Source organism: Ammospiza caudacuta, chromosome 1, assembly GCF_027887145.1.
Source record: "Ammospiza caudacuta isolate bAmmCau1 chromosome 1, bAmmCau1.pri, whole genome shotgun sequence".
Lineage (NCBI taxonomy): Eukaryota > Metazoa > Chordata > Aves > Passeriformes > Passerellidae > Ammospiza > Ammospiza caudacuta.
This window is the reverse complement of record NC_080593.1, coordinates 142,814,382-142,836,867: the sequence shown is the minus strand read 5'-3', so window position 1 is coordinate 142,836,867 and position 22,486 is coordinate 142,814,382. Positions and strand designations below refer to the sequence as shown.

Here is a 22,486-nt window from a genome sequence, read left to right as displayed (position 1 = left end):
CACAGCGACACAATTCAAGGCCTCCCAGTATGACTGTCAGGTCTGGCCCGGTCTCTCCAGTTTCAGCCTGATTTCCTCACCACATGACAGAGCCCAGCAGCAATCACTCTTTTCCCTTGCTCTTTATTCATTCCCTCTTTTGTTTCCCTCAACCCTCCAGCTGAAAAGAAAAAAAAAGGGAAAAAACCAAGACTGATCAAGACCAGACAGTGACTAGATTTTGTTGCCATAAAAATAAATACAAGAGGAAGGGGTTTCCTTTTTCCAGCTGTTTAGACCATTCCTACTTTTGGCTGTAAAGCACCAATGTATTTGTAAATTCCTGCCAAACACAGCAGCCATTGGTGCAAAAGTGGCGCAAGAAATGACATGAGCACAGGATATAAGCATAAAGCAAAAGATCACTTTGCTCCTCTCAAATAATTGTGTTTGGGCTTCATTTGCTCATGAAGACCAGCACTGTTAGGTGTTATTGAGTCTCTTGTTTTCAGTAAGAGCGTCCATGTCTCTCTACCTGCAAAGTTCAGCGAGAGGTACCTGGGTCAGCTACAAGTAATCACAGAGCCACAAACAGACCACAGGAAAGGTTGCCCAGGGTCCCTTATACTCCTTCTAGGAATATAGGTTCCTGCTAGGTCCTGAGCTTCAGCTGCTCTCCTCACTGCAAACTCCTGGAGGTCCTGTTTGATGGGAGCATCTCCCAGGGCATATTCCTGCCCGCTGCACTTCTCCCAGCTGCTCAGCCCCAGCCCTGTCTCTTCAGTATCCCCATGCTCCAGTAAACGGAGCCACAAGGGGAAAGTCTGCAGACACTGACACGTTAAAAAAAGTGACTGATCTTGTGGAAATCCCCACAAAGCAGCTGCCTTTGTGGCCTTTTCTCCCTATCCTGGGGATAGGCAACACAGCCCGGGCAATGTGTCTGCTTATTCTGTTAAGAATCAGTAACTCTAGGCCCATCCTTCCCCTCCAGCTAGACTTTAACTTTTAAGGCTAAGAATACAAAGGGATGGAATGAAAGTCTCCTACAGCCTGTCAGTCTTGCTGTCCCACAAATTTATCCTATCAATTTATCACCTTCACTGCTCTGATGACTGTATTGAACATAAATTTGTTTTGTGTCTGGGTACACAGCCCTGAACAGCCTGGGATGTTTCTGGAAACCAAAGCAAGAGGTTCACTGAATGTGTGATTCCTCCAGATCTGTGCTGAATTGGAATAAAATGAAGGTTTGGATCTGCCTTAGTTTGAGAAGTGGGCCCATGGGAATCTCATGAGGTTTAACCAGACCAAGTGCAAGATGCTGCATCTGGGTCAGGGTGACCCCTGGTACCAATCCAGGCTGGGGAGGACCAGACCCAGAGCAGCCGCGCTGAGACCTGGGGCTGCTGTGGATGAGAGCTGGGCATGACCCAGCAATGCAGCCCAGAAAGACAAACACGCTGGGTTGCATCAAAACCTCGTGGGCAGCAGGTTGAGGGGAGGGATTCTGCCTCTCTGCTCTGCTCTGGTGAGACCTGACCTGCAGGGCTGTGCCCAGCTCTGGGGCCCTCAACATAGGAAGGACATTAACCTGTTGGAGCAAGTCCAGAGGATGCCACAAGGATGATTAGAAGGATGGAGCACCTCCTCTATGAGGAAAGGATGAGCGAATTGGGATTGTTCAGCCTGGAGAAGAGAAGGCTTCAGGGTGGCCTAATTGCAGCCTTCCAGTGCCTGAAGAGAACTTACAGGAAAGATGGGTCAAGAATATTTACAAGGGCATGCAATGCCACGACAAGGGATAATGGGTTCAAATTGAAGGAGAATAGGTATATTATGAAGAAATTCTTTACTGTGAGGGTGGTGAGATACTGCCACAGGTTGCTCAGAGAAGCTGTGGTTGCCTTGTCTGGGAAGCATTCAAGGTCAGGCTGCACAGGGCTGTGAGCACCCTGCTCTAATGGGAGCTGACCCTGCCCATGGCAGAGGAGCTGGAATGAGACAATCTTTAAGGTCCTTTCCAACCCAAACCCTTCTGTGATTCTACTGAAATACATCTGGAGCACCAGATATTTCTTACAGCTTTCTACCCCACTCAGGATTGAGGATATATTCACATTTCTGAGAGAGAACCCTGCTACTACTTGGATACAATTTTCCCACTCCAGCAGAAGCAGGTATGAATCAAGAAGGTAAAGTGCAATTCACATCCTGCTGTTCAGGAAAAATGCACTTTCATCTTTTAAAAATCAGACAAAATCAGATTTAATACAAAATGTATCTTATCCTTCCACATAACCAGCAACATGACATTAAATTTCTTCTGTCTCATGATATATTTAATGAGGGGGAGAAAACCAGACAAGTGCACTCCCCCTTCTCCAGTACTCCTTGTTATTCTTCCAGAACAATTCTTCAAAGGTACTGAGATCACTGTATGTTACCTCCTTTTTGAAGGATCAGATACATTGCATCAAAAAGCATGCAGGAAAAGTTCTAGGGCATGAAACCAATTTTTGCACACTTTTATCTGGGTCAGCTTTTCTATTGATTCTGCAAATACTGTATCATTTTTTAAAGTTAAGGGATTTTTTAGTTTAAAAAGAAGAAAAAGAGAACATCAGAACTCAAGTCAAACATCCATCTCAGCCAAGGACTGGTTTTGTTGGGTGACTCCAAATCATTTTTTAATAATAAAATCCATCTAACGGTGAAAGGGATCTGGATTGATTTCTAAATTCAGTAAATGCCCTCTTCCCATACTGGGTCTATTTTCATTAATACCACTAATACCATCTTTGCTGTTAGGTGTACAAAACTTAGCAACAGCTGACAACATCTAAGAAAGCTAACATGAAACAAACACATCAAAACCACTCAGACACATGTTTTAGCATTAATTCCTCCCTTCCTTTCTCTGCTCCTCTGCCAAGTTTTCCTCCATGGTTATGAACTATTTGGCACAGCCTCCAGCTTTGCTTTGTGTTGTTTCATCAACCAATGTGTGTCTTGAGGTGCTCTGAAATAGAAATAATAAGTAAGAATTGGCCTCAGGTGATATTCTGTATTAGGAAGAGATGACTTATTGCAGATATCCTGAAGATCTGAATAAACTTCATCTGTACACACACATGGCAGATGGAGGAACGACCCCTCCCAGAGGACTCCTACCAATGGGTGACAGTTCCTAGTATGGATAACTCAGAAAATTTGCTTACAATTTCAGATGACAGCAGAATATAATAAATAAAGTAGTGGGGAATTTCAATTAGGTTGGTGAAAATAAAGAGCTAATGAACTGTCTCTCGAGTGCTTTTCCAGAATGGAATGTTTTTACTTCTAAGATACTTTTTGCATATTTCCATGGTGGTGTGATGCTGGGAACTCCACCACATTGTCCAAGAGCCTCATTATCAAATACGCTTCTGCTGGAAGCTGAGTGCCTGCTTTGACAAAATCTTGTTTCACAGGGATCTGGGCACATGGGAAGAGAGCCTGTGCACTTCCAAGTCAGAGCTCTAGAGGGGTCTAACTAAGATAAGCATTTATTCCCTGGCTCTGAGACACTTGGCTGGCATGCTCAAGATCCAGAGGATTGTCTGCACAGACCCATCAACCATTTATACTCACTTTTCCCAGTCTGGAGAGTTCAGATGGAAAGATGAGTAATCATTTCCATCACACCCACTGTGTGACCCATACAAAACCCCCAGCCTAACTGATTTCTGACACACAAATTATGAAACTCCAACACTTTGTAGCCATGATTTTACCCCATTAAGCCTTGTCCTCATTAGAAACCTTGCCAGTCCTGCATGAGGCTGCTGGATGCTGCCTCCAGCATTGCACACCAATAATCAAAGAGCTGCAGACCAGTGAGCTGCCCTCTCTGCAGCAGGGCTGGAGGTGCCTTTGCCCAAGGATGGCCCTGCTTCCAGAACCCCACCCTGCTGTACTCCATCCATGGCCCAAGTGCAGTTATTAATATACTTCTAATTGCAGGAATTATTGCTCTGTTACACTATGTCTTCTCTCTTCCCCCATGCATTAACTGGTTGCTTGGAGCTTTGCAATCCTTCAAAGAAAATGCTTTGAAAAATAAGACTGAGGAGGCTCACGTTAAATTGGGAAATGAGCACGCCTTGCTGGCTACCCTGAGAAACTAGGACAGGCTTCTCTCCACCAAATCTCCAGGTATCTCTGAGGCAGCAACAGTCGGCACAATTCTTAAAATACGCACAGGCTGATTAAAGGCTGGCTTGCAGCACTCACCAGACCTGCAGCATTAGTGCAGACTTTTAAAATCAAATAGACAGGACAATTTATGAAAGAAACCTTCTCCAAATGCAGGACTGTTTCCTGGACCTCCTTACTTGCTCTCCCACCTCACAACACACCTAAAGCTCCCCTTGGGAAAGCCTGAGGTACCGAAGTGGGCATGAGCAGAGGTACCCACACCTCAGATGTCAGTCCACATTCAAACCAGCAGCTGCTTCAGTGTTAAAGTTGGGTTGTAATCCACACTTTTCCAGGGCTCCTGACAACCAGCCTCCATCCTGCTCCATCCCTTGCTGGAAGATGCAGTGCAGATGTCTGAGGGGAAAGCAGAGGGCTGAGCTGGGACAGCGGGCCAATGGATCTCCAAAATGTCACAGGAGACAGCTGCAGAGCAGACTTTAAATCAAATATCCCTTCCCAACAGGCCCCTTTCCCTGGGGGAAAGGTTTTCCCCTGTGTGTCACACCCCAGGCCCTCTCATTCATGTGAGGGCCTCACACTGCAAAGGCTTCATGAGCGGAGAGGGGCCGAGCGCTGCCGGGCCCTGCCCTGTGCTCGCCTCAGGGATGGAGAAATCCAGACTGAGCAACAGCAACATCCCATCCCCTCACAACAGGGGAACAAGGACTGCTGCCCTTCCACTGCCTGCCCCACCTTCCTCTCACGTATCAGAGCACCCCCATGCCAAAATGAATTTAATATGGTGCTGTCATCCTGCCTCTATGGATGAAGCAAAGCAATACTAATAGTTTGGATTTACTTATGTCAGTTTGAATTCAGGCAAGGTTGCAAGTCTGAGCCCAGCACACCCCAGCAGCGCCAAGTGCAGACCCCAGCAGTGGCAGAAGGTGCCCTGGCAGGTGTCACCCTGGCCATCACTGCTGGCTGCCCTTTCTGTGCCAGGCTCAGGCTGTGGCACTCCAATGCCATGGGAGGAGGAGGGCTCCAGCTTCCCTCAGCACCATCACCCTGCACTGACACTCACCCCACAACCTCAACCCTGCAATCCAGCCAGCTCAGCTTACTAACACCTTGTCATTTAAATATTTAGGGCACTTTGCCACAAATGCAGGTGCTTTTGTTCCTCTGCTCTTTCACGTGGACTTCACTAAACAGCTTTTGGCCACCTGTGAACTGTCACAGGGGACAGTTCAGCATCTTGAACAGAGCTATCAGGCACACAGGTTAATGGATGAATGTTAATGTACAAATATGCTGAACCTAAATGGACTCTCTCAAATGAGATTCAGAAATAACTACAGAAAATATGGTCAGAGGTCACCAGAGAAACCTACTGGTAATGCAAATTCAAATTTATACAGAATCATAGAATAGTTTGGGTTGAAAAGGACCTTTAATTATGTATTCATTACAATTAAAATAGATTTTATTCCAGTCCTCTGCATATACACCTCTCAGTGAAGGAAACATTGGCTCTAAAGGATCTCCTATAAAGCAAATTAAGTAAACACCTTTAAACAACCTCAACAACCCTCCAAATCCAGGCAAGGTAGTTACAGCTCTTTAGCCTGTACTTCATGGATCTTCACAGCAGTCTGTGGAATCAGTCATAATTTTCCCATTTGTCCTTTGCAACATTATGACAACTTCTGAATAACTGCGAAGCATCACAGCTTCCTCAACTGGAACATCCTCCACTGTCCCAAGGCAAACTGCACTGTTTTGATTTAATTTCTATTTATATGGCTGTGTTTTCCAGATGAAATGTGTGGTCTGAGCAAAAAACACACCCAGAGTCTTCACTGCCTTCATCCAAACTCAGCCACGCGCTCTCACATGTCCCACTGAAACACCCAGGGCCCCACCTGGTACCCCAAAATCCCTTAGAGCACTCTGCCCTTCAGGAAGCTCTGTAGTGCTCTGTTGAAAGATGAACAGTACTCAAAAATTTTATACTTCATGGAGGCTGCATTTAAAAAGATTTTCTACTGTCCTCACTGGAGTTACACATTTTGGATGTGTGACAAAGCAGACATAGTGTGCAAAGAAATATAAATTCTGACTGCACAAAACTACCCTAAAGCTAGAACTTCAGCATTGGATACAGACTGAATTTGACCCCTTGAATCAAATTGCTCAGATCTTCTCTGCTGCTAAAATAAAGGCAGAATTTTGTCCTGAAAGATTCCTGGTGCTCCTCAGTTTGCAGCACAGTTTAACTAGAGACCTGTCAAGTTTCTAGTCCCCACCTCAAAGAGCCTTGTCAAGTCACACAGTCAGCAAAAAGCAGCCAGGGCAGGGTTTTATTGTCAGGGAATGTAAACAAGTAACAGGCAGTGCTGTTCATATATCTCAGGTTGGTGCATATAATTTTAATTAAAGCATTTATGTAAATACAGATGCAAATCAGGTTCAGCATAGCATCTGACAAATTACTATCAAAGACCTGAGGCTACTGGCAAATTATCAGCATGAGCTCTCATGATGTGAAGGTATGAAATCCAATCTTGGTCCAGACACTGTATATTTTATTTGGCCTAAACTGACAGTAAAACACCATACTGATGCATACGAAAGAAGTTAAATAGTCTTCAATTTGAAAAAAGAGCACTGAGGAGGTAAACCAACAACCTTATAATTTGTCCTTTAGACAGCCTGTGTCTAGCCAGAAAAAACCCTTTCTGCAACACCTACCAAAGAAACTCAAAGCATCTCTGAAATGTTAATTAATCCATACTCTCCTCAAGGGATATCTATTTTAAAGATGGTTATATGGAGCCTGCATTCATCTCTCATTTGCCAAAGTCTCCCAGGGGAAAAGCCACAGAGATCAAATCTGGACCTTGGCTGTGCTCCTCCACATTCTCATCACAAGACTTCCCCTTCACAAAAATCACAAGAACTCACACCAGAGAGGTGTGAACCTCTCTGGCCTAGATATCACTGCCTCAAAGTAGTGTTAACTTCAAAACCTTGTTTAACTTGCAAAGATGATTACAAGCCAAGAAAAATAAAGGAAAACAAATCACAAGAGAAAAAACACCCACTCCCAACATTTGAAAATCGAAGCAATCTTTAGATCATACTGAAAGAATCTTATCTTTGTAAAATGTAAAGGTATGACCAAGGTAATCTTCACAGCAGTATCAGCTGCAACTTCTGCTACTTCTTCCCTCCAGGTTCAATTTCCATCTTTAGGGCCTTGCAAGGGAAGAGCAATTCTGCTTCATTCAGAACCACCCAGCAATACAATGCTTGGAAAGAGGCAATAGCTCCTAAGGTTTTAAAGCAGACTTAACTTGATTAACATCAATGATGTTTAAGTACATGCTTAACATTTTGTCTGCAATAGCCTCACACATTTCCCAGGGTATGAAATTCCCACTGGCACTGACAGAAATGAAATCACATTTCCAATTTATTTGGAACAGATGCATCAAGTTCCTTGGAAACAATTGTTATTACTGGTGATGAAGAAGGAGAAGGAAGCACAGTAAGGTTTGGAGTTACACAGGTACATTCACAGCGTGACAAAATGTGACATATCCATGTCATAGCATTACTATGACAACAGTGTTTGGAAGATGTGTAACCAGCATTTTGTAAGCATATGGTCACATACTGGCCCCTTCCTGTGCTCAAAATGAAAAGCAAAACAGAAGGACAGGAGCTAAAGGCATGAAGCCACAGACTGGCCAGTTTGCATTCCTATGTCCTGATATCAGTTATAATGACTGTACAGTCATTCGAATACTTTGCTTATAGATGTGTTTATTTGTCTTTAGCATCTTGCTTCCAAAAAACCCAAAAAACCTCCAAGAAACATATAGAAATAGCAAGTGTTGGTTTTGAACATTGGGACACCAGTGTGAATTCCTACAGTAACTGTGATTTCATGGCTGCAGGGAGTGTGTGGAAGAGGAGAACAAGAAATGCTGCTGTAATTAAGGAAATGGTACTGAGGTTGCACCTCCTGTTATCTGTTGGAACAGTCTAAATATGAGAGCTTTATGCTCCTGGAAATTGGACATCCCTGCTTTCCATGGCTATTAAGAGAACTGGTGCACACATATATATACACATATGTGTGTGTGTGTGTGTGTGTGTGTATACGTATATGAAACTTGCTGGAGAGCAGTTAACACTGCAAGTTCTGCTTCTCCACAGCACATCTCCATCTTTAATGGAGTACCTGCTTCAGCAAAATAATTTTCTGGGTCTCCTTTTCAAGAAGAAAAAGTGGCAAGTTTCACTGAAGAGGGAGGAGGGGTCAAGACTGTTACAAAGGATGAGACACCCCCCGACTTATTTTGGGAGAAAACCAAGCCAAAACCACAGCCTTACCATGTACTGGTTCTAAGACAGAGCCCAAATACCTAAAAGAGACCAAGTTTGCCATCTTGACAATTTCTTGTTGATAATCTCAGTAGACTTTTTCCTTATCTAATGACTTAATCAGGCAATTTCAACAGATTGAATGATTGCACTAGTTCTGTCAAAAGCACTAAGTGACTTGCAACATACAAGCAAACAGATAAATAAGAGACTTGCAGGTCTGATGTGGCCCCAGCTGGCACATCCTTAGGGAATTGTTTGGAAATCAGTGGTCCCATACTGTACTGAGAAGCTGAGCCACTCAGGCAGCAACTCATTACCCAGGGACATGGGTGCACCAAAGGAAAAGGAGAGGGCAGGAGGGTATAACTCCAGCCAGGCTGCGGGAGAGATTTTAATTCCCTGCCTGACCTTGTATAAACCATTTTTACTCTCCAGAGCTTCTTCACTTAATTCTTGCAACAAAACTTTTCTGTATCACAAATACTGGTATGGTAAATACCCAAGAGGATACAAGGTGCTTGTATTTTAAAAATATGAGATCAAATAAGCACCAATAAGCCACTCACTCATCTGCTTCTCCAGTGAGGCTTGGAATAACCCTGAAGGCCTGAATAACCCTGTTCTTCTTGAGCAAAGAAATGTGTAACTAAAATGCTGGGGAGGAAGAGCAGTATTTCATCAAAGGACCTGTACTAACAGTAGCAGTCTAGCAACATAATCTCTTGAAGGGAGCCAAGGATTAAAAGTTGGTGTGGAAAGACACAGTAGATAGTAAAAATACAACAGTATCCATCTTTCAAAACTCAAGGGGTCTTGAAAGAGGGTGCCAGGAAGCGGGAAGGGAGTTGCTCTGCCCAAGAGGTGAAGTTGTGCCTTGTTTCCTCTGTCTGCATATTTTTCCACCTTTTATTTTTGGATCTCGCAACACTATCCAGCACTAGATGGCACATAGCTGGAATAACAGCCACGGTGCCCTGCTCCAGAGCACAGCAGCAACACTGGGACCACCCTGCAAAGAAGGAAGGTAAGAGAGAACATGGAACATTCAAATGCATCTCTCACCTCTGTTTTACTTAGGAGGATTTGAAAACACACCTTTAGGAACTTACAGGAACTGACTTCCCAGAAGTGCTGCAGTAGCAGAGGAGCCCCTGTGTGACCCAGAGGCTGTGCAATGGGCAGGGCAGTGGTGCAGAGCCCAGCACCAGTCCCTGGCTGGCTGCAGAGAGGGCGGCTTCCCCAGCACAGGCACGCCTGCCTCGCTCAGGAATCACACCTCTGCAGGCTTGGCCAGGACAGCTCTGCTGGCAGGAGTCTGTAGTGTAGGCACGGCTTAACCCCGAGCTATTTTCAGCAGGAGGTGGGATGGGATGCAAGCTAACTTCCCAGTATACAGCACAGCCTGTGTCACAATACAAAATCCAGCCTCTGTGCTTGCCACACAGAGCTGCTCCGTGCACTGCAGGTGGGGACCATCAGTTGCTGTCAAGTAAGAGCCAAGATGCTGATGCCATGAAGTAAATGGTTTTATAAAACCCCCAACAGGACAGTTTTCATTGATACACAAACTGTAGATGAGCACTGTTGTAAGCTCCATCACATCAGGTCAGTGCAGAAGGACACACCTGTACAAGCAGGGCACTCAAAAGGCCAATTTAGAGTTCTTAAGCCCAGGCAAGCACAATGCATAAACTGCATCACTAGAAAAAATGTGGAACTAAAACATCTCCAAGGAGATTAAACTCTTCTGAAAAGGCCAGGTGCAGCAGGTGTCCCATGACAGCCTGATAGCAGACTCAACCAGAGCCATTTTATTTGGCTGGTTGACCTGTTCCCCTATTTCTGCCCAGGTTCTGGTTCTGCCCTTTTGTCTCTTTATTTTAGGCCTGGATAACATTTTCTTGTGTCAGAATTTACTGTGACCCAAAGCAGCTAGTGGCTGGAGTAGGCACCAATCTAAACACACATGAAAACTTGAAGTAACACTTCCAACCCTGAGTATCACCCCTGAGGACACAGGCAAACACAGTTATAGCTAATCAACAGCTGGTTTCTGCTAAAAATGCTAGAGACCTGCAAGTCCCAATGAACTCCCAGTACCCCATGGACCACTTAGATGCCAAGATATCACTTCAAAGGCTAGACTTTAGAAACCACTTTTCATAAATCTGTACAATCATTTTTATCTTGACATGACTACATTGCCAGAAGCAGAATAGGAATTATGATTTGTAGCATTTTCTAAAGCACAGTCCAGTTCTCAGTCTGAAAGTGCTGAAATGAGGAATTTGACCAACTCTACAAATACATGCTTTCTCCTTGGAGACATAGCTCACAGGCAGAGGATACATCTGGAATTCCTCTGCTGCCAGCCACTGGTTTAGTTCATGTTATGATACCAAGAACTGAAAGTTGTTTCTGCTGAGAACCCCTCCTTCTTCCAATTGTTTCATAGGATAGAGTGAGTTCCTATGTTAATGGAAGTGTTAATTATCACTGTGTTTTCCCACATAATTGATACCTGATAACCAATCCCTTTGGCAGTGGTAAGACATGGCCCCTAACATTCTGAATTACACTGATCTTTTCTCTCCTCAAGAAAAGAGATTTTACATCTCTCACCTGTGCTTCAGCCTCAGAGCTGAAGGAATCATGCCTGTTTTGGATGGCAGACTCCTCCTAATTACCAAGGAAAAGGTGAGGAAAAGGCTCCCAAAGCTCAGGTTTTAATAAAACCTTTAACCCTTGTGCCCACGCTGAGAGGCATACCTTTGTTGAGGAAGGGAGCAGCTCTACAAAAGGAGAGGTAATGGCACTCAATGGTAACTAAAAACCAACAATGATCTGCTCTGCAGTCTCCACTGCAGCTTTTTCCAGAAAAGCTGCACCAGCCAACAGCCAGAGACTCAATTCTTGCATCTACCCATTTTCCAGATTTTGGAGGAATTACCTCAGTAAAGAGTCACAAAAGAAGCTTAAGATCTGGGTGTTATTCTTGTAGCAGGAGAATCCCAGAAATCTTCCCCAAAGACACTTATGCTACTTTTGGGGGCAAAAGCAGATGGCATTCAGTATGCTGCTGGAATATTCCAGGAGATCAGCATGACAAGGGAGTCCCACCAGCACCTACTGAAATCATACAGGATGCAGCAGGACCACCGAGTTGTGTCACCACATTCACCTTGCCAGAGCTGTGTGAAATAAACATTAACTTAAACATTGTTTCAGTGAAGAGCTTTGAATCTCCACCCTGGGTCTGCCTTAACTTTGCTCCAGCAATTGAAAGGAATGGCTCCAGGAGACATACCAAGCATCTGTTGCAACTTAATATGATGTGGGATTAAATATTCACTGTAAAAAATAACAAGAAAGTTGTACCAGAGAATGTTTCTGATATGGATTTATTTTGCCACCCGGTTCCACTTCTGCACTACCTGCAACCCCAGAAGGTCAAAGAGTATTGAAGGCTGGCCATTCCTGACACACCCTGCATCTTCCAGACACAGAGGACCTTTTTCACTCTGAAGGCCAGCTGGATGTGGGAAAGATCTTAAACACTGTACAAACTGGTCCTCATTCCTGGAGTCATACCTGCTCTCTTTAAAGCATATCTGCCTGCTTTACCAAAAAATGCCTCCCACATGTATTTACACCACTGCTCACTCTGCAGATGGCTGTGGGAAAGAAACAGAGATTTTAACCTGCCTGGTGCACCACCAGCTGAGCTGCAGTTGGGATTCAGTGGACAGACTCCTTATTGCTGGTAGACTTAAACGATGAGATGAACACAGTTTTATCTCCAAAATCTGGATGGAGGGGTAAAATAGCTTCCCTGCTGTTTCTTGGTACCAGAGAGAACTAAAACAACTGGCTCCTTCCCAGGGAATTCACTACTCACTGCTCATCTCTGTGATGATGCAGGAGCTCTGTCTGGAAGGGACAGGAATTACTTGTAGCAGTGGCTTCAGATGAGGCTCAGTGAGTGTCCCCTTCTTTCACACTAACCAGACTTCAATTAAAAGTATCATTATAGTTTTGGGCAAAACATTTCCATCCTCTGCTGGCTTTCTATTGCTTGGCTCCTGGCAAAATGTTCAACTTTTGTGCCTCAGTTTCCCCACCACTTAAACAAGAGTAATAAAACCTCCTGGAGGTATCAATTCCACCTTGGTGCTTGTATAGGAGGAGGATGCAAAGGAAAGCACTACAAGAACCCGAGATCATCAATAAAGCATCCAACACTGCCACTGATGCTTCAGCAAACCACCAGCCCACTCGACCTCTAGGAGTGGGCCAGATGTGAGCAGTACAGCCAGATGTGCAGCACTAGCTCAGAAAGCCAAAACACAGTAAGAAGTTGCCAGGTTCTTCCTATTCATGAGCTTTTTAATAAAGCTCCACAAAACTTGGAGGCATGTTCTCTGCTGTTGCTCTTGCCCTTTTGCACAGCGAGCAAGTCATAAATATTTCAGGGGAAGAGTCCAGAAAATTTGCAAGACTGGTCCTAGCCTTTTACAGCATTAATGAGCAGACCATTAATAGTTAATGAAGCAGCTGCTGGTGATCTCAGAGGTAAAGGCAAGATGAGAACAGTAGCATTTGCCCATTACTACAATGTGATAATGTGAAGGAATGGCTTGATCCTTCTATCAAATTCTCCCCATCACAGCAAGACCCAGAAGCTGATCACAGGACTTCCAGCAGAACCACACAACCCCTTGCCCCACTGCTGTCACCCAGCACGGATGGAGGCTGCTGGAAGTGGTCTGAACCAAGTGCCCTGATGCTCTGTGCACATCTGAGGGACTGCAAAGGCTTCAGTGCTGTGTCTTAAACACAAGACTAATGCTCCAAACAATCAGGCAGGACCATGCAATGCCTATGTGCAGGTGTGTGTGCACCCCATAGCCACACATATGTAAAAATGCCAATAAAAAGAGTGGGTGTTTACGCCTTTTAAAAGTCTCAACTGTTTGTTCAAAGCTGCACTTTGAAAACCAAACTCACAATACAACTGGGCAGCCAATTTCAAAGAACAACTTCTGTGATTTCAGCCTCAGATGCAGCGAGGACTTTGGTGAAAAGGTATTCTTGCTGTACTTACTCTTTTTGTATATCTGAACTGACATCCCCTGGCTGTATCTCTGCAGACAGGAAAGCACCTTGCAGACAAGAAGTCACCTTCTGGCAACTCTGCTTGCCAGGAGCTTTACCAAGGAAGGGCATCACTGGCCAGGCTGTTGGCGCAACTGCAGTCCTGCAGCCCCTTTGTTTTGAGAATTGGGTAAAAGTTTGGACAATGCCAAACTCAAATTTCCTTCATTTTATCACTGCCAGTATCACTGATTTTTAAAGGATTCGTGAGGTTTGTTTCCATCTTCCTCCACATTCATGTGTATGTGGGTCCATCAATCCCAGCACAGTAACTTCCTACTGGTCTAATGAAAACAGGGAAGTTGTGGAGAGACCCTCCACCACCTGTGCTCTGGAGGGTGGCCAGTGTGACCCAGTGCATGCAGGAATTCAGCACCACAAATCAAACACACTAAAAGCGGTTTGCGTCAGTCCTTGGCCCCGGGAATAATCAGCCTCCTGGATTTCAGCTCACATCACATATGGTTTGTCAGTTTAAGCCTTTTCTGTGGTTTTCTACTAGGGGTCTGCAGAGAAAGCAAGGATTGATAGCAGAGAGGCTCCCTGAAGACCCCCAGATGGATAGGGACAGCCAGACCCACCTCCTTCAACAGCAAGCTAAGCTGGGCTTGGATGCAATCTGAGTATCTCCCTTTTATGTAAGTGTCCTTAGCACAGAGTGCAAAAGTTCATCTGTTCCAGCCGTTCAGGACTGGCAGTCAAGAGCTTTGCATTCAAAGGGAATAGAAAAAGGAAAAGAAAAGCTTAATCTCAAAGTTACAGTCTTAATTCCACCCTGCAAACCAGAGATGTTTTAGTAGTGCAGGAGTCAAAGACAACGGCAGCACTGGGCCCTTTGTTAAATAATTAACTACGATTTGCCTAATCCATCCATCCCAGGTTCTCACTGAAGAGACAAAAACCATCCCCATCAACACCCCACTCTCACCCAAGCAATGAGCTTCCTACAGCACCTCCTCGATAATCCTCTAGTTTTTAACAAAACTGCTCCTTGACTTTTCTCACCTTCAAACATGATTCTGCCTGCTGCTCTCAATGCAGATCAAAGGTGACCTTAGTCGATCCTTACTGTGCTAAGACATAAATTTATTAAGTTAAATTTCAAGTAATTATGTTATTCTGTAATTTTATTAAAAGCTATCATTTGCCAAACATGCTCTGGAAAATAATTACTACTCAGACTTAATAATAAAGTACATAATTAGCAATGAATGTATACTGCCTCTTTTAAAAATCCATAGTATGTAATGTTCCTTCATGCTTTGAGTGGGGGGTGTTTTAAAGTGATCATAAACATTGGTTTAAAGACTTTAATACCTTAAACTAATTTAAATCACACTAAGGATGAAATGTTACATAGGAAGAACCCTGCCAGATTCAGATGTGTGTTGGGCTGTTCCTCACTCACACACTCTATTTTGCATAATTTAAGAACAAATATTTTAAAACAGCAGACAAGTGAAAAAAAATCTTTAATGATCAGAACAACCTACCCAACCTCACACGTTTCTTAATCAACTTCCTATTATCTGCCTGTTTCATTTAAAAAAGAAGGAAAAAAAAGTTGACATTTTATCTTCTCCTCCAGCAAAACTGTGATGCTAAGTGTGTGTTACATTTTTGTTTCCAACCCTTTGAGAACTTATTTTTTACTGATTTTACAAGACAGCAAAGGGACATGAGCCATTCATGCACTAGCCAAAAATTATCAAGCTGCAACCCCAAACAAGCCAAGGGGCCACAGAAGAAGCTGAATGTTCCACAATGAGTATCTGTCAGCTGCAAAGAACAATACTAAAGGGTTGCAAATCACAGTCCTTTTCCACTGCTGTGCAGAGCAGCAGTCAGGAATTTGAGCAGGAGAAGGGTGTCTCAGCCAACCTGTGCCAGAAGCTCAGCATGGAACACATTTGGGAGATGCTGAAGCAGGGCCCAGATGCACAAACCAAGCAGTGACCTTGCAACACACAGAGCAGCCTCCACCCTGAGACTCAGTAAAAGGATCAGGACAAGAGAGAAGCAACAAATAAAACCCCTATCTACACATGAATGAACAAAATACAGGCAGATTAAAAAAAAAATAACTAAAGCATGTTAGATGAAAACATGAACCAGTCTAAGCGGTCCTACTGCTTGTGCCAGGGAAAGGCAAATAGGAAAGGATGCCTTGACTGCAAGGCAGATAACTGAAAAATACAATCAAATTCCCACCTTGGCCACAGAAACCAACACAGAGAGGAAACTCAGGTATGAATTCAGGTTTCCTGTGCAAATACACCATTCAAAATGCATCAAGCTACAACTCACACCACTCCACACAACATACCTCAAAGCCAAAATTGTGGCAGAGCCCAGGTGATAATTCCCATCCCTCTTGCTGTCTGCTACCATCTGTAAGTAAAGCAGCCACAAATCCTTTGCCACACAGTACTGCATACCATTTACACCACCACAACTTTTGGGATGCAGCTTGTGTTAAATACCCAGAATCTCCTCACACACTTTTCCCATTCAAGAGCACAGTTCAAAGCAGATCCCTGTCTCCATCAAGCACCACAATAGGCTTTGCCCACAGATGGAAAGGTGCTCTCCTTGTCCTGTGAGCACCCTGCCCCAGCAAGCTCCTTGTTGGGATGCAAATTGAGCCCCCCAAAAAAATGTCACGGTGGGAATAGACTGGTAGGGGGAGAGGTGAAGGAAGAGAGTACCACAAAGAAATTAAAAATACAAATCATGTGCTCAACAATGATCTTCCTTCTGAACTGAGCATGGGGCACAGACAGGGATTTGTACATTTTTTTTGTGTGTGTACACTTTCTTTAATTTAGAAGAACCTTATATTTAAGTCCCCCAGAATTTTTGTGGGAGAGTAAGCAGCAGAGGGCTCAGCACAGAACTGGAGCCAGCTGGTAAAGGCTGTCTGGTGCCTGCTCACCTCTTGCACCCTAGGGCAGTAAACTATGAAGTTGAAAGCACACACCCTTGAGCACTTTGTGGTGAGAACAAGACCATTCACTACTCACCAAGAGGCAAGAACAGAGCAAGGAAAAAGCAGTTCAGGTTTCAGGAGATTAACTAAATCCACCAACTCAGTGCTCTGATTTGCTGCTGGAGAAGAGATGGGGCTGGAGCTAAGATCATTCCTATGTACAAGCTCTTTTCAGTATAAATAATATATTGTGACACACCTCTCCTGACTTGGACATGTATGGAGTGTTCGCACGCTCTCCTGGACCATCACACAGAGGGTAAACACATAAAAATAAGTTGATAAGGCTAAGATCCAGGATAACAGGACAAACAAACAGAATCTAAGGCACTCAAGTATATTTATGGTTGAAAGCAAAATCCTTCGGAGAGCTAAGATTTTTTTTCCTTTATCTGATTAAGTGTGGATCTTGAAACTTGTGTTTGCCTTGAGCAGCATTTCCCAAACCACATCACCCCCTCGACATCACCAAGGCACACAGACAAGATGCCAACAGATACACAGAGGAGGGATATCCTGAGAAAACTATTTTAGCAATAGTGAAATTGTAAGGATGCTCTCAAGAGATGCCAATTTAAAAGTAGTAAAGAAAACAGTTCACTCCAAACACATCATTCTTTCTTGTCACTCCAATTGTTTTAAAACACGTGTAGAGCCAACTCCTCTCTTATGCTGAAGAATCCTAGACAGGCAGAGAGAAGTAGAGGCTTCTTTAGACAGCACTTTGAATTTTTCATCACCATGTACACCTGGAAGCTTCCTACCTGCTGTAGTTGGGCAAAATCCTGCAGGTCCTTAGAGGCCACCAGCCCCTGTCCTTGGCACCCTGGCATGGGCACAATGCATTTGCCAACTCTTCCACACAGCACTGGCACTTTCTCCTCCAACCCCTGGCACTTTCTCTGGTTTGAAAACCCCACGTGAAGATTTTCAACATCATCAGCCAGCTTTTTCAGCTGGTTTCTCAAAGAAAACTAAACCTAGCTCTCAAAAAAGTCCCACAGTGGAGCTGGCAGCTTCCTGGCAAAATACTTTACCTGAGCACAGGTTGGAAGGACCTGTGCCTTAGGTTAAAGCTCAGGTAAAAGGGCTACTGTCTCTCAAAAAAAAAAAAAAAAAAAAAAAAAAAAAAAAAAAAAGAAAAAAAAAGGATGTAAAGCCCTAAGACAAGAAAAACAGATCCCAAAAATCTGCAACTGCAAGGTCATGACTGCTGGTACTGAATATTACTTGATGGTTATGAAAAGCAGCATCATAATGGTGACAGGCTGCAAGACATGATGTAGGGATGCCAGATAGTAAATAGATAGTAAATACATGAGTGATAAAGGACTCTGTAACCACCTTTGGCTGAGCAAAAGGAGGGCACTGGTGTACTGGTCCCAGGGGTGGGAGCAGTGACAGTCATGTGGACTCCCAGCCAGGCAGCCAAGTGCTCTCCCTGGGAGGGAGCTGAGCACTCAAACAACTTCCTCGCCTTTCAATCACATGGAAATGAACAACACTCCTCACAGAAGGCCAGGAAGGGGAATCTATTTGGAAAAATGCAGAAAAAAACAGCTTCAGGGGAAACTAGGATTGTTTGGGATAACCCCATCTTCCACAATTTTCAAGAAAGCTGTACCAAAGCCTGGAAGACAACAAGCACCAAAGCCTTTAACAGCAGTGTGCTCCCAGCATATCATTTAAATAAATCAGTTTCTGGAGAGACAAAAGACAAGGAAAAACTCCCTGTGGTGCCTGACAGTTTGTGCTCAAGAGGATGCTGAAAAAAAAAACCCCACAACAAGACATATTTGCTTTTGAGGTGGGTGGTAGGAGGAGGGGAGGGGAAGGAATATCCCCAGAAACACTCCAGGCCAGAACCATCAGGACTTTCCTTCATTTTGTGTGAAAGTCAATCAGCAGTGCTCTGCCAGCCCGGCAGCAAAGCCTGGAGATGCTGCTGCTGTCTGCTTCATACTGGCTCTCACTGGCATGAGAGGAGGCAAAAACCTCCCTGCACCAATTCCCAGGCCACCACCCAGCACACTCCGAAACCCTACAAAACTTAATGGCTTCCAACTGGTGTATCCTCTTGGATTTTTGTCCTGCTAGTAGGATTTAAGAAGAAGAACAAGTATTTTCCCACTTCTGCTATCTAAGTAAAGTGCAACATAAAGTAACTGAAACTAATAAGCATGAAATTAGGTTGAGAAATGTAAAAAATAAATGTCCAAAACTTAGAGTGAGAAAAGTGAACACACACAAGAAAGGCAGCAGGAGGGATACAGAGATCTTGAGACATACTGATATTTTATTAAATTTCTCTGAGAGTGCCTTCAACAGCATCTCATAACCTGCTTTTTTTGGGTGGTATTCAAAAAAAAAAACAACCCAAACAAACCACAAATAACAAGATTCTGCTTAAAATGAAAGGAATCACATTCTTCCCTATACAGTTTTGCTCAAAGGGCTTCTTCCTCCACTTCCTCCATCAAACTGGACAAGAGGTTAAGTAACACTGAATCTGAAGCTTTCTTAGTTATGGCCACTGACTCAAAAGGAGCAAGAAAATCTCTCTCTATTTGTTTGTTGATGGAGGGTTTTTTGTTTGTTTTACGTTCCAGTGAATGATATAAGCAGTTTTAACACTTATTAAAAATTGTGGGAACAACATACAATCAACTACAAAAGAGAAGCCAAAATAAACAGGTAATTTGAGGTTGCAAGTTAAAAAAAATATTTAGTATTTAGGAGGGGAAATAAGGTCAGGACAGGAAGAAGGGGGGGGAAAGAAGGAAAATCCAAGATTTCAGACTTCTCATAGGCTCAATAAATAAATGAAAAGCAGTGCAAGACATTCCCATCCTACCCAACCCACTGCTCACACCAAATTAATTGTCCCCTCCATCAGTGCCAACTGAGACCACACTGCAAATCACAGCATCAAAATGCTACAGATTAAAAGCTAACACTGAAGATTTATGTCTCTAAATGTCACTTCATAAAGGAGGGAGAGAAGTAGAGGGCTGTTTCTCTGCAAAGCCAAAGTTACGAGTTTTCTAAGTGGCAAGGCAAGCAGCTTTGCTTTTCATCTTGCAACATTTATCCAGGAAAGAAGATGAATTTCAAGATGTGGAAGAATTTACCAAGTGAACTGAAAGCCACGGTGGGCAGGTAATATTGCTCTTGAGGAAACTCTGTGACTTGCACAGAACAATTTGCATTTGCCAGGATGTGCCCATCCCTGTGATCGAGAGCCTCCCCTGCCTGCAGCTGCAGAGGGGTTGCACTGAACAGGGGCTGCACTCCAGCAGTGAGGCTGGAGGTTTCCCAGAGCACAGGGTGGATGTGCAGACACAAGAGCTGAACAAGCCCATGAGAGCAGGCATGTCTGCATGGGCACATCTCACACCAGGCCTGGACCACCAACACTTGCCATGCATTGCACCAGCCCAGGGCGGGACATGCACTGAAGCAGCTGTGCTGGCAAACCCAGGCGTGAAAGGGCTGTTACACCAGCAAAGGGACATTACTGCCAGTGTCACCTACTGACACAGGACTGGGATGATAAACCCATTATCAGCACACTCACACAAGGAGCAAGTCCTTGATGTGCTTGTGGGATGCTGACCAGACCCAAGCACCTAGTACCCTGCCTAATGAGGTATTAAACATATACAGCCTCACTTTGTACCAAAGCCTGTAGAGATGGGACAAGGGGCAATGGTTTTAAACTGCAAGAGTGTAGGCCTAGATTTGACATCAGGAAACAATTTAAAGATCCCTCTCAACCCTCAGGCTGGGCAATCCCAGACAAAGGCAGAGGCCTACAGGCTTTCAGAGCTTTTGAACCATGCAGATGGAAACTGCATCCAAGGCTGAGCCTGGACTGCATGGTACTGTTCACCCTGCAGTCTGTGTGGGTGGGAGCTGTGGAGATCTGTAAATTCCTCCCAATAAACCTGTAATAGTTTGAGAGGTAGGCAAGTGGTGAGCACGCTCCAGTTTGCTGCATCAGGTCCCCACTGGACAACAGTGTGGAGAAGACACAAACTGCAGCTGGTGCTGGGGAGGCTTGTTCTCAGAACAAAGCTTAATTCCCTACCCCTGCCCTGCTTTCAGCACCCAGCATGTGCCCTTGCCTCCAGCCAATTTGCCAAAGGTTGTCAAAACTCACTGCAAGCTCACCCCCTCCACTCCTGACGTGTGACTTCTAACCATTCAGGTGTTCTAGATCCCCTTCTTCCCCATTTGCTTCCCAACCCTTCCTCCCCTGTCTCCCCTCGGGATGGCAAATGCTCCCCTCTGTCCAGCACTGACAGAGCCTTCCCACCAGAGCCCCACTGGGGCACTGCCCACTGCAGGCCACCTGCAGTCTCATCCAAGAATTCAAGGAGATGTTGCACCATAATCCACCTCCTCAGCTAGCAGAATCTCCCAGGATGACTTTTTTGAAGTCCCCTCCTCGCTGCCAACACCTAAACCTTCCCTCCTTGCCTGTGTGTTCTCTCTCTGCTCACTAACAAAACCAGGCCATCTGAGCCTTCTGCAGTGCTAAATACAAAAATCATTTCACACCTCTCCCTCAGTTTCACCAGCAGACTCACAATACCAGTCATTCTACATAAACTGAGCTTATGGACATTCAGTTTTCACTGTAGGAACTGGTCTGGGGTCCCACGATTCCGAAAAGATCTTGCCAAATGCACTGTCTTATTTTCCAACTCACAACATTTCTACGACAACCCCCAGTGCTACTTTTTAAAACCAAAACAACCAACCAAACAACCCTTCTGCCTTGCTCAAGGCATGGTGGTTTTGGGGAGAGGGCTGGCTTGGTGATTTCTGAACTGTTTCTGGAAGGCAAAGCTGGAATTGAACACTGCTCCCTTCATCTTCCAAGCACCCAACTAATTTTATTTCCATTTTTCTACACCTTCACAAACCAAACTCTCAAATATTACTCCATATGAAAAGTATTTGAATCATTCTGGAAATCAACAGATCTTTCAGCTTTTCAGAAAAAAAAACAACTTACTGCTACCCTGGGACTGAACTGTATCATTACATCGCGTAAACTTCAGATCCATTTTTGAAGGGTTGATAAAATAAACTAACCACAAATATTAGTTCTAGCTGATGTGACACATGTAAACACACCCTGACAGAAGACCAGCAATAATCACAATGGCTTTAACTTAAAGCTTTATAGATTATTTTAATGCCAAAGTTTATTACTTACTTTCAGTATGAACAAATAGCATCATGTAGATGTGCAGTAACCTTTAGGGAAAGAACATACTTGCTGAATTACCCTCACACCTGAAAGAAAGTCAAACTACAATTACACTCCATGCAAAATGTAAATGCAGATTTACCTGACAGCCATTCTGAAATCTCAGGGAATTCAGCTGTGACACTGCATGTTTCTGAACAAATTCTAATTAAAATACTTTTTCTATTCTTTTCAGAGGATGTTTCCATTCCTTAAGGGGACACAAAGAAAACTAATTTAGACATAGATCAAAACATCCCAACCAGAAGACACTCCAAATAGCATTTCTGAGAACCATCCAAGTTAGGGTAAAACAAAAAGAAACAAAACCTGAAGATGTCACACATGCAAATACAGTGATGTCACGTCTGGCATTAAAATCTTTGTCTTTTATGAGGATCAGCAAAACCTGCTGTGTTCTCATTCCAGCCTGGAGCAGTTTGAAACTGGTTTGAAAATGCAAAAAGAAGCCAGTAACTTTACAGTATGTAATGTTGGCTTTTTTCGACTTTTAATAAAAACAC

The 22,486-nt window shown here is 44.0% G+C and overlaps 1 protein-coding gene across 1 annotated transcript in view; it reads right to left on the bottom strand.

The window, feature by feature from the left end:
* Positions 1–22,270, bottom strand: part of ZHX2 (zinc fingers and homeoboxes 2) — a 71,458-nt gene extending 49,188 nt beyond the window's left edge. The window contains exons 1-2 of the mRNA XM_058807999.1: positions 22,066–22,270; positions 21,930–21,970 (exon numbers count right to left, since the gene is read on the bottom strand). The gene's annotated coding sequence lies outside the window, so the exon portion shown is untranslated. The remainder of the gene's footprint in view (positions 1–21,929; positions 21,971–22,065) is intronic.
* Between the last annotated feature and the right edge of the window lie 216 nt (positions 22,271–22,486).